Source organism: Leucoraja erinacea, chromosome 14 (genome assembly GCF_028641065.1).
Source record: "Leucoraja erinacea ecotype New England chromosome 14, Leri_hhj_1, whole genome shotgun sequence".
NCBI classification, from domain to species: domain Eukaryota; kingdom Metazoa; phylum Chordata; class Chondrichthyes; order Rajiformes; family Rajidae; genus Leucoraja; species Leucoraja erinaceus.
Window position 1 is genome coordinate 20,636,865 of NC_073390.1, and position 12,607 is coordinate 20,649,471.

A 12,607-nucleotide genomic window follows, 5' to 3' on the forward strand; every position below is an offset into this window, starting at 1 on the left:
AATAAAACACCTTGTGCACCTTCTAAGTTAACAAAACGGCTTTGACATTCTTCTCTTTTTAATTATGTGGTCCTCCCCCTGGCCACAGAACCATTTGCACATATTGCTCAATGTACACTGTATATGCACTGAATATTGTAAACCCGTTATTATAGGCCATACAGTGTACATTGCACAATATGTGCAAATGGTTCTGTGGCCAGGGAGAGGACCATATAATTAAAAAGCGAAGAATGTCAAAGCCGTTTGTGATGGGATTTTGTTATAGCGAACTGTCTCTTTAAGATCATAGGCTGCTGGTTATACTGTGGAGGCAATTAAAATTGACAAGGCATGGCAATCGATCCGATGGACACTTAACTCAATTAAACAATGTAACTAACAGCCTTTGGTATTTTTTAGCTTGCAGCAACAAAAGCACATTTTTAGTTGTTAAAACCATTTGTAATTGAAAACAACAACTATCTTCACGGAGTGACTGCTAGCTGGTTGGAGCGAACCCCTTATTCATTCAGAGCGGACAATTGGCAATAACGGACACCATCCCCTTTCCTATGGTCCGTTATAACGAGGGTTTACTATACTTCAAGCTACTCCACTGCTATACTGCCTCAATCAACTGATCCTTGCCTTGGGAATGGTGATATTACATATAATCTCTTCCATTCACGTGCTGGTGATTCTGCAGTTAGCAAAAGTGAAGATGATTTCTCTACCAGTCATCTCTGATTAACATACAGCTGTTGATGACTCATTTTATGCACATTTGGATGTTTAATCACCCTTTAATTCCTATGTTTTACAGAAAAACTAGCCTACTTCAGCGGAAAATTTCCCACAGTTTGTTTCCTCCTTGAATTGGTATTGGCATTGGTTTATTATTGTTACATGTACTGTGGTACAGTGAAAAACTTTGGTTGCGTGCTATCGTCAAATTATATTATACATAGTTGAATCAAGCTGTACACAAGTACATCAGGTTGTGTAAAGAGAAAAATATCCAGAGTGCAGAATATAATGTTACTATTGTCCATCTATTAGTCTGTTTGGTTTATTTTCTTATATGTATATACTTATGGGTTTTACAGAGTAATATATTTACACATGTTCTGCTGCTTCAAGTAAGAATTTAATTGTTCCGTTTTTGGACATATGACAACAAAACACTCCTGATTATAGAGAAAATGCAAATTAATTTTTTTAAAAAAGGGCAGAGGCTAAAATGAGGTAGGTTTGAAGATCAGATCTACAAAGGGGAAGTACAATGGGATCTGGGGGTCCTTGTACATCAGTCCATGAAAGTAAGCATGCAGGTACAGCAGGCAGTGAAGAAAGTGAATGGCATGTTAGCCTCTATAACAAGAGGAATCGAATATAGGAGCAAAGAGGTCCTTCTGCAATTATACAGAGCCCTAGTGAGACCATGCCTGGAGTATTGTGTGCAGTTTTGGTTCCCTAATTTGAGGAAGGGCATTCTTGCTATTGAGGGAGTGCAGTGTAGGTTTACAAAGTTAATTCCCAGGATGTTGGGACTGTCATATGCTGAGAGAATGGAGCAGCTGGGCTTGTACACTCTGGAGTTTAGAAGGATGAGAGGATATCTCATGGAAACATATAAAATTGTTAAGGGTTTGGACACGCTTGAGGCAGGAAACATGTTCCCGATGTTGGGGGAGTCCAGAACCAGGGGCCACAGTTTAAGAATAAGGAGTAAGCCATTTAGAATGGAGATGAGGAAACACTTTTTCTCACAGAGAGTGGTGAGTCTGTGGAATGCTCTGCCTCAGAGGGCGGTGGAGGCAGGTTCTCTGGATGCTTTCAAGAGAGAGCTAGATAGGGCTAGCTATCTTTAAGATAGCGGAGTCAGGGGATATTGGGAGAAGGCAGGAACGGGGTACTGATTGGGGATGATCAGCCATGATCACTTTGAATGGTGATGTTGGCTCGAAGGGCCGAATGGCCTACTCCTGCACCTATTGTCTATTGTCTATGTTGTATTTCAAAATCTAAAACTCAAACATTTTTTAATTGTGTCTTGTATTTTACCTTGTTTATCTTGCGCTATTCTCTGGGAAGAGGAATGGCAGCAGTCAATGTCAACCAGCGTGGTTGTTCCCAATAGACCGCGGACCGAACATCCAAAATGTGTCTGGATTTTAGCTTTTGTGACCCATCTCTAGTATCTACCTGAAATTTGGCACAGATTTAGATAAAAAATCATTGAGAAGGAATTCATAACTCATCAGTGCAAAAAGTTGCACACTAATTAATTAAGCTAAGTAGGAAAAGTAACAGCGCCCTCTTGTGCTCAATAATAGGTAGCTGTATATTACTCTATGGGGAGCTGGATTCCGAGTGGCGTTCTATTTAGCGGGTTCTGTGGTAACGCCGAGACTTGAATGGGAACATTGAATACTATTATGGCAATTACACAGGATGGGTAACTCTTCACCGCGGGAATTTTAGCCTGGAAATCCGTGATCTACGGGGAGAGGACACTGGGAATATGAAGTGACTTTTCGAACAAGTTCAGAAGGTGAAACTCAGGCAAGAGTCGACTGGAGGTGAACGGCGAGTAAGACTGCCACAGAGGTCCCGGGTTACACCGGCTCCTGAACTCACTCAATTATTGGGTGAGGGCAGATCCTGTGCGTTCCCCAGTTTACTGAACCCCACTGACTGCCAGTGTGCAGAGTGGGGATCAAGGCCGTAGTGGGACTGGGGCAGTGCCAGGCTGGGGGACAGACCTGTAAGGCATCTTCCAGTCACTTTAAGAGGAAAATGTCTTATTTCAGATGTAAATGTCACATTATGACAAAGAATCGAATACTGTCATGTTTACTCCTCATAGTCATTTTAAGTTACAATTAACCTATATTTATGTTCGAGACCCCCATGGTGCCTTTCAAACGAAGGTTACTACCTTTAACCTAAAATGCCCCAAAAAGTGTTGCAGTGTTTGTGTATGTGTAGTATGTGTGTGTGTGTGTGTGTGTGTGTGTGTCTGTGTGTACCTGGCAAACATATATATTATTATGCACACTTGTGTATGCATGTGTGTGTAGGTGTGAGCTTAATGGTAATATGGTTCCAACATATCCAAAATGTCATGCCCCTTATTACTCACCCTCCCCCCCCCCCCTTACAGTCATGGCTACACCATTACACACACACACACACACACACACACACACACACACACACACACACACACACACACACACACACACACACACACACACACACACACACACACACACACACACACACACACACACACACACACGTATGCACGCGCACACACTCACACAAACCTAGCATCCAGCACAAAAGCAGTACATCATGTTATTCACCAGTACACCATAATGATAAGCCATCCACTCACTGATTCATAAATTTGACACACTAAACAGCAAAATTGGACTATATATAATCATTTATTTTCCCAATCTTTCGGTTTGATTTCATAGGTGGGTATGAATGGCTAGTTTACAAACAGAAACATTGCATTTTTATTTGTTTTTATCAGTACACTTGATGTATGAATGAAAATACTACAATCTCATAATAATCATTTTGATCGGTCTCCTTTTTTGGAGAACATTGTTACTTCGGTTCTTTTGGTTATTCAAAGTATTCTTATCCAGAGTCTTCCTCAAAGTTGAACGCTTTCAAACATGCACATGCACTGTAATCAGCAGTTTATGCCATGTTCCCAGTGGGCTCCCTGCCTACCTAGCATGAAACAACGCGTGTGATTAGTCAATTGGCGTCCGACTGAATATCAAACGTGCTTTGATTGGACAATTACTATTCGGAAAATTGAAAACATTTTGGAGTTTTTTTCCATATTTTAAAAATATGTGCCAATTTTGTTCTTGACGATTTTCAGATATAATTCCTATAATATTTTTTACACAATATGTTATAAATATGGTAGATATGGGATGTGTGTCACGAAATGAAACGAAAAAGCATCTCGGCCCACGGTCTACAAACTGAACACCCTCTCCCGGGGACCAGAATGTAAACATTTTTGGGTGAATTTTAGAATTTAATAATGGAAAGAGGAAATAACATTGGACAAATTAAATATAATAAAAATTCATCTATCCATGTTCTCCAGAGATGCTGCCAGACCCGTTGAGTTATTCCAGCAGTTTGTGTCTATCTTTGGACAAATTAGTCTACAAATAACCCCTCTGTGTATATTAATTGTGTAAGTGAGCACCTTGTGCAAGCATTTTTTTGCGCAACACCTTAAATATCTTTTTAAGGAATTAGGCAACGTTTCAGGTTTCGACCCGAAACGCTGCCAATTTCCTTTGCACCCTAGATGCTGCCTCACCCGCTGAGTTTCTCCAGCATTTTTGTCTACCATGTACCTGTTTGAATGTCTTTTAAACATTGTTATATTACTCGCACCTAATGCTTCTGTTGGCAGCTCGTTTCATAACCAGCCACCCTATGTGTTAAAAGGTTGCCTGTCAGGTCCCCTTTAAATCTTTCCTCTCATCTTAAGCCTCTCCCTTTTAATTTTAGACCCCCTTACTCTGGGAAAAAGTCTGTGATCATTTGCCTTACCCATGCACCTCATAATTATATATAATTCTATAAGATCATTCTTCAACCTCTAAGGCTCAAGGAAACCAGTCACAGCCTATGCCGTCTCTCCTTATAACTCAAGCCCTCCAGTCTTGGTTAGATCTTTTCTGCACCCTTTGCAGAATTACATATAATATTCCAGATGTGGTCTCACCAATGTCTTGTACATGATGTCCTAATTCTGGTAGTCTATTACGTATAGTCTTGTGAATATTTTCCTACTCATCCAAATCGTTGAAATAAAGTAACCCACTGTAACCCGTGATACTGCATTCAATCATCTTTCACGCATCATGAAGATATGGTGTTGCAACATTTGCAGTAACATTAAGACAGGAAGGCAGCTGAATTCTTGTCAGCTGAGGACAAAAAGGGAGGAGACAGTGTAAAAAGGGAAAAGTGGTTTCTATTGATTTTGCAATGAGTTTCTATCCAAAATGTGGGACCTTGCAGCTATATTTAGCCGGTCCATCAGAGGAAGACATTTTCCAAGATATGTTTGGTAGATTGACTTTTGGAATGATCGTGGGTATAATGCAGGGTTTATCTCGAAACAAGGAGAGGTCAGAAATGTGACCTCTAATGGTGTCAGCTATTAAATTAAGGTTGCTGTAAATTCTCAACTTCATTTCACTACTGAATTCTGGTTGGTTGTCTTCTTCAAAAACCCCATAGTCAGGAGTTCTGCACAAAACCAAACTGTATGGATTTTGTACGTTCTCCCTGTGACCGTGTGGGGTTTCCCTGGTTTCCTCCCACACTAAAAAGACACTCAGGTAAAAGTTACCTAATTTCACCTAATTGGCTTAGGTAAAAGTTGTAAATTATCCCTGGTTGGTAGGTTCTCCCTGCAACCGCATGGGTTTTCTCTGGGTGTTTCTGTTTCCTCCCACATTCCAAAGACATGTGAGTTTGAAGGTTATTTGGTTTCTGTAGAAATTGTCCCTAGTGTGCAGGATAGTGTTAGTATATGGAGTGATCGCTGGTTGAAATGGACTCGGTGGGCCGATGGACCAGTTTCCACACTCTATCTCTAAAGTCTTTTTTTTAATTTTTTTCTTTTTTTATAATTTTATTTTTATTAGAAGTACAGTAAATTACAATAATACACATCAGATATATCTTATTACATTGGTTGTACCACTTCGTTTTTCGAGCTTTAAAAAAGATAGAAATAAAAGAAGTAAGGAAAGTGAGCAAGAATCGTGAAGGTGCAGGAAAGTGTTGGGAAAAGAAAGCCCCTTAGGGAAGAAGTTAGAGAAGGAAGTAAAGAAAGGAAATAAGACCCTAGAAAGAAAAGAAAAAAAAGGAAAAACAATCGCTCTATTGTAACACAAAACTCGCAAAAAAGGATATACCAACCGTGTGTTAAAAAATATATATATTTTATACCCCCCGTTACCAGATCCTGGTACCATTTATATTTTAAATTACTATTGCACCTTATGCTTGTAATAGTTCCATAAATGCAGACCACGTCTTTTGGAAGTGGTCTGCTTTGCCTGCTAGGAGGAGTCTCATCTCTTCCAAGTGTAGTGTTTCGAACATGTTTGAAATCCACATTTTTATTGTTGGTATTGGAGCATTTTTCCAAAATTTGAGTATGAGCTTTTTTCCCATTATTAGCCCGTAATTAAGTAAGTTCTTTTGAAACACGTTTAATTCGGGGTTACATTCCGATATTCCAAAAATGATCCATTCTGCTTTTGGTACAAGTTTTATTTTAAATAATTTTGTGAAGATTTCAAATATTTTGTTCCAAAATGTTTGGATTTTTATACAAAAAACAAAAGAGTGCGCTATGGTAGCTTCTTCTGACTGACATTTATCACAAATGGGTGAGACATTGGGGAAAAGTTTATTTATTTTAGTTTTTGAATAATATAGTCTATGTAATGTTTTATATTGAATTAGAGTATGTCGTACGTTGATCGAGCATTTATGCACATATAGTAAGTGTTTATCCCAGCTCTCTTGAAATTTTTATAGCTAGTTCTTGTTCCCAGTCTCTTCTAATACCATCAGTTGTAGGTATTTCTATATTTAAAATAATGTTGTATAAGTATGATATTAGATTTGCTGATTCAGCCTTTGTCTTCATGGCTTCATCCAATAAGTCTGGGGACATGTTATGATAGTCTTTTGTGTATTTTTTCAGATAGTCACGGATTTGAAGATATTTAAAATATTGTTATTTTTCAAATTATATTTAAGTTGTAATTGTTGAAATGATAATAATTTTCCTAATTCATACAAGTCTCCGAGCGTTTTAATTCCCATTCTTTCCCATTGTGTAAAGATTTATCTATAATTGAAGGTTTAAACGATGGGTTATTGACTAGTGGCATTAAAAGAGATAGATTTCTTAATTTTAGATTCTGTTTTATTTGTTTCCAACTTCTAATTGTGCTATGTATCATTGGATTTTTATTATAATTTTTGTTATTCAGATTCATTGGTGAGAGGAGAGTCGCTCCTGTATTACACGGAGAGCAGTCCTCTCTCTCCATTACAATCCAGTCCATCTGCTGGGCAGATTTGTCCAGCAGGTGAATCATATTTTTAATATTTACTGCCCAATTATAGCACATAAAATTAGGGAGCGCTAGACCACCCATCTCTTGTGATTACTAAGGTGTGCTCTTTGTATTCTGTGGGATTTATAATCCCATATAAAATTTGTAATGTCTGAGTCTAGTTTTTTGAAACACGTTTTTGGAAGGTATATTGGAATTGATTGAAATAAATATAGGATTTGTGGTAAAAAGATCATTTTTATAGCATTTATTCGACCTATTAAAGACATCGGGAGCGTTTTCCAGAATTTGATTAGATTTTTTCGTTTCTTCAGTAAGGGGCTATAATTGGCGTTAAACATAGCGTGATAGTTTCTAGTGATTTCAATTCCCAAATATGTAAATTTTTCTGTGGCTATTTTAAAGGGGAATTTCAAGAGATGTGTTGAGTCTTTCGGTTTTATCGACATAATTTCACTTTTGTTCCAATTTATTCTGTATCCTGAGAAAGATCCAAAGTCCTCAATTAGATTTAATATGTTTGGTATACTGATTTGGGGTTTTGTGATATACAGTAATACATCGTCTGCATATAAGGATATTTTGTTATTTGAATATTTAGTATTATAACCGTAAATATCCAGGTGTATTAATTTTTTCAGCTAAAGGTTCAATTACCAGAGCGAATAACAGCGGTGATAATGAACATCCTTGTCTGTTGCCCCTTGTTAATTGGAATTTCATAGATAGTATATTATTAGTTAATATTCTAGCCGTGGGTTTGTTATATAATAATTTTATCCATGCGATGAAGTTCTCTCCCATTTGAAATTTTTGCAATACTTTAATCATATAATCCCATTCTACTTGATCAAACGCTTTTTCTGCGTCCAATGAAATGATAGCTAACTCTTGTTCTTGAGATTTGTGAGAGTGCATTATGTTAAGCAGATGTCTCAGGTTATTAAATTAATGTCTCTTAGGTATAAATCCCGTTTGATCCTCATTTATTAATTTATTAACATATTGACTTAGTCTTCTAGCTAGCGTCTTCGCTAATATTTTTTGGTCCGTATTTAACAAAGCAATAGCTCTATATGAGCCTGGTTCTTCTATATCTTTATCTTTTTTAAGTATTAATGTGATCGTTGATTCTGCTCTAGTGTTTCAGGTAAGATTTGTTCTTTAAAAGCGTATGTATACATTTTCTGTAGACGTGGTGTAACTATGTCGTAAAAACATTTATAAAATTAATTACTGAATCCGTCTGGTCCTGGTGTTTTTGTGAGTTTATTGTGTCTTCTATTTCCTTGGATGTAATTTGTGCTCCCAGTTCTTCTTGTTCCTTCAGTTCTAGTTTTGGAAGGTTACAATGTTCCAAAAATTATGAAACTTTATTATTGTCTATTAGCGTTTTTGATGTGTATAAATTCTTGTAAAATTGAGCAAATCTTTTATTATCATTAGGAAGTGTTAATAATTCCCCTCTATCTGATTTAATCTTTAAAATTGCATGGTCTTTTTCCCGTTTTTTCAGTTGGCGTGCCATCTGTTTTTTTAGATATATACTCTCTTGTGGGTCTTTCAAAATTTGCGAGTTAAACCTCCAGAACGATTTGTTCGTAGACATTCCTTCTAATTTTAGAACAAAAGTTAGCGGAGAGTGATCTGAAATCGTATTGGTGTGATATTTAGGGTTTATAGTATAAGGAATTAGTTTTGTATCCACTAGGAAGTAGTCTATAAGTGAGTATGTTTTGTGTACCATTGAATAAAACGAGTATTCCCTTCCAGTCGGATTTGCGATCCTCCAGACGTCTGCTATATTTTTATTTTTTATACATGTATTTAAGAGTTCACTAGTTTTAGATTTCATATTACCTCTTTGTTTTTGCATCGATTTATCTAAGTACGGATCTAAAACACAGTTGAAGTCTCCTCCAATTATAACATTTTGGTAGTTAAATTCTGCAATTATATTCAGGATTTTATTAAAAAATTGAGGATTATCAAAATTGGGCGCATTTATGTTTACCAAGGTGATTGGCGTAGCATGGATCTCTCCTGATATAATGTTCTTTAATTTGAATGGTATTCCTTTGCGAATAATGATTGCGGTGCCTCTGGATTTCGAAGTATATGAGGAGTGAAATGTTTGGCCTATCCAATTCGCCCTCAATCTCATCTGATCTTGATGTTTAAGGTGCGTTTCTTGTAGAAAAGTAATGTCCGTGTTATATGATTTCAACTGAGCTAGTATTTTGCCCCTTTTAATTGGTTCATTAATACCCCTTATATTCCAACTACACAATGTGATTCCTCCCATTTTCTTTTGTTTATCATGCATTTTCTCTGATTTTAATACCCTTATATATTACGGTGCATCCATACCTCAGGACTCTGGATATTTGGGGGGTGTTTTTATTACTAACTTCCTTGGTAGATCCCTTTTGCGATTTCCCTTGAAAAAAAAAAACACATAGTAGTGACATATTGTGATAAAAAAAAACAATTGAACAGGTAAAATTACAGTGTCTTAAGTATTTGACACTGTAGTGCGTGTCCCACGCCTCTGTGGGGTTCGACATCTATTCGACTTCCGAAGTTGATGTTGTACAATTAGCTCCGCACCTTTTATTACTCTAAACCTAGGAGGGCGGTACCAGTTCAAAATCAATTATATTTCACCCAATTACACTATATATATATATTTCATTCAGACTTATCAGATCTGTGTTCAGCTACTGTGAAATTTATTTATCTAACACTTTCATCTACTAATTATTTATAATTGGTTATACTTTTGATAATAGTAAGCTGTTAGCTGTAAGGGTTAACCTGAAACCGGCTCCTGGAATTATGCCAGGAGCCCGAGTCTTCTCCCTTCCCCACACAAACTCCATAACACTTAAACATTCAGTATTATCTACTTTAATTCTAAAATTTGTTATCTCTATATACGCGCTAGTCAGTCTTTTTAGCACATTATTACATTTTGCCCATTATATAGTTCAGGTTAGTTTCCATTTATATTTCTATATTAGTATTGTTAATTCTCTATATTTTGTAAAGCTGTTTTAAGATCTTAAACCGCCATTTGTCCTTGTGATGTTTTCCAAATTCGGCTCTGCTGTTCGTCTCTGCGTTGCTTATCAGTCTTTCCTTCATTTTGAACAAAGAATGTCCTTGAGTTGATTTCCAAAGCGTCCAAAGGAGATAGGGTGTCTAGACTGGCGCACGTGGAAATGATCTTCCATTTTAAACTTTTAGAGAATAGTATTTCCTCCCTTATCTTCGGGTGTTCTCTATGAAGTAATAAAAGGAAATAAATTGTCCATATCGTCCCGCTACCTTGATTAATCTTCTGTTTCTGCCACAATCTCTTCGGCATATTTATAAGATGCGTCCGAATTAGTGAAAGTTTTCTCTTTTCCCTTGAAAGTAATGCGCATCCTGGCCGGATAAAAAACGCCACATCTGACATCTTTAACTCCGTGGAGAATCTGTCTTGTCTGTGCGAACTTTCTTCTCTTTTGCACGATCTCATAGGGATAATCCCGGAGGAGTTTGATAGTGTTGTTTCCAAAGGTCATCTTCACTCCATATTTGATTTTTTTCATCAGCTCTTCAAGTGCTGAAATGTCCCGAAGTTTGACTATGATCTGTCGTGGGTGGGCTGGATCTGCTTATGATCTAGGCTTAAATCTAGGTATTCGATGTGTCACTTCAATTTCCGGTTCCACAGGTAAATTTAGTACCTTTTTGATTAAGTTGGCAGTGAACTCACGGGCGTTATTTCCCTCTGCTCCTTCAGTTACTCCCAGTATTCGTAGATTTTGGCGCCTTGAGCGAGCTTCAAGATCAAGACCTTTATCTGAGACTTTTACCAGTTGACTCTTGAGGCTTAGTTCTGGCTTCATTCCCTGCATATCTTCAGCCATTTGATCAACAATTGTTTCCATGTCTTTCATTGCAGTTACTTGTGAAGAAACAATTACATGCACAGCCTCAAACTTCTTCTTAGATTCTTCTTCCCCTTTATTAATTCTCCCCATTAGCTCTTCATGCACATCCTCAATTCGTTTTGTATAATGCCAATGCAGTCAATAACGTTTTGATTACCAGCATTAATGTTCGACATATTTTCCATCAATATTTCCATTAATATTTTCCATCATTTTTGAGTTTACAGCCTCAATATCTTTTCTCAGTTCGCTTACCGAGTTCTTTATCGCCTCCATTTCATTTTTCTCCTTAGTAGCCAACTCGGTCTTGGCCCTTGTAGCCATTCCAGAATCCACTTCAGAGGTCTGTTCTTCAGTTTTCTGTGTTTTCAGAAGTTTTGAGATTGTTCTCTGAGGGCTCTGAGCTGAAGACGTTTTTTTCATTTAAATCCTTTTTCCCTCCATTTTAAATCGCAGCGCTTACTGATGACGTCATCAGCGCGATGTCCCGGGGCCCCGGTGAGTTTTTGAATTGGTCCCGACCTCCAGACCCGATTTTAACGCGAAAAACCGCGATTTTACAGCAGCGGAGCTAAAAGTTGCGACTGCTAGTCCAGCATGGCGCCACCGGAAGTCCTGTACCTCTAAAGTCTAAAGGCCTGGGTTTTCTCTGGGTGTTTGTTTCCTCCCACATTCCAAAGACATGCGAGTTTGAAGGTTATTTGGTTTCTGTAGAAATTGTCCCTAGTGTTCAGGATAGTGTTAGTATATGGAGTGATCGCTGGTTGAAATGGACTCAGTGGGCCGATGGACCAGTTTCCACACTGTATCTCTAAAGTCTAAAGGCACAAAGATCTGGAGTAACTCAACAGGTCAGGAAGCATCTCATCACATCACTGGTCTGTTTTAAATGTAGAGAGCATGGGGAAGCTCCAGAACGATAAAGGTTAATGTTCAAGGTAAGAACCAGTGACACCAGGCATAATGCATTATGGATCAAGGGCTATCTGACCAACACAATACAGAGAATCACTTTCTGATTGGCAAACTGTAGCTAGTGGGGTGTCACAGGGATCAAGAGTCAACAGTCAAGAATGGTTTATTGTCATGTGTCCCAAAAAGGAACACTGAAATTCTTACTTGCAGCAGCACAACAGTTATCTGTTGCCATCTACATTACTTAAGGGCCTTGTGATCCGTCTGTGCCTCCAGTGGGCGGCACAGTGATGCAACTGGTAGAGCCGCTGCCTCACAGCACCAGAGACCCGGATTCGATCCTGACCTTGGATACTGTCTGCAGAGTTTGCACATTCCCCCTGTGATTGCGTGGGTTTCCTCCGGGTGCTGCGGTTTTCTTCCGCATCTCAAAGACGTGCGGGTTTGAAGGTTAATTAGCTTCTGTAAATGGCCCTTTGTGCACAGAGATTGGCTGCGAAAGTGCGATTACGTAGAACTCACGTGAACAGGTGATCGATGGTCGGCATGGACTCGGTCGGCCGTAGGGCCTGTTTCCATGCTGTATCTTTCAATCAATCAAACTCA

General features: G+C 38.1%; 1 protein-coding gene across 1 annotated transcript in view; it reads left to right on the plus strand.

Annotated features, from left to right (window-relative positions):
* LOC129703370 (mediator of RNA polymerase II transcription subunit 12-like protein) overlaps window positions 1–12,607 on the plus strand; it is a 453,395-nt gene that overhangs the window by 120,145 nt on the left and 320,643 nt on the right. The window lies entirely within an intron of this gene.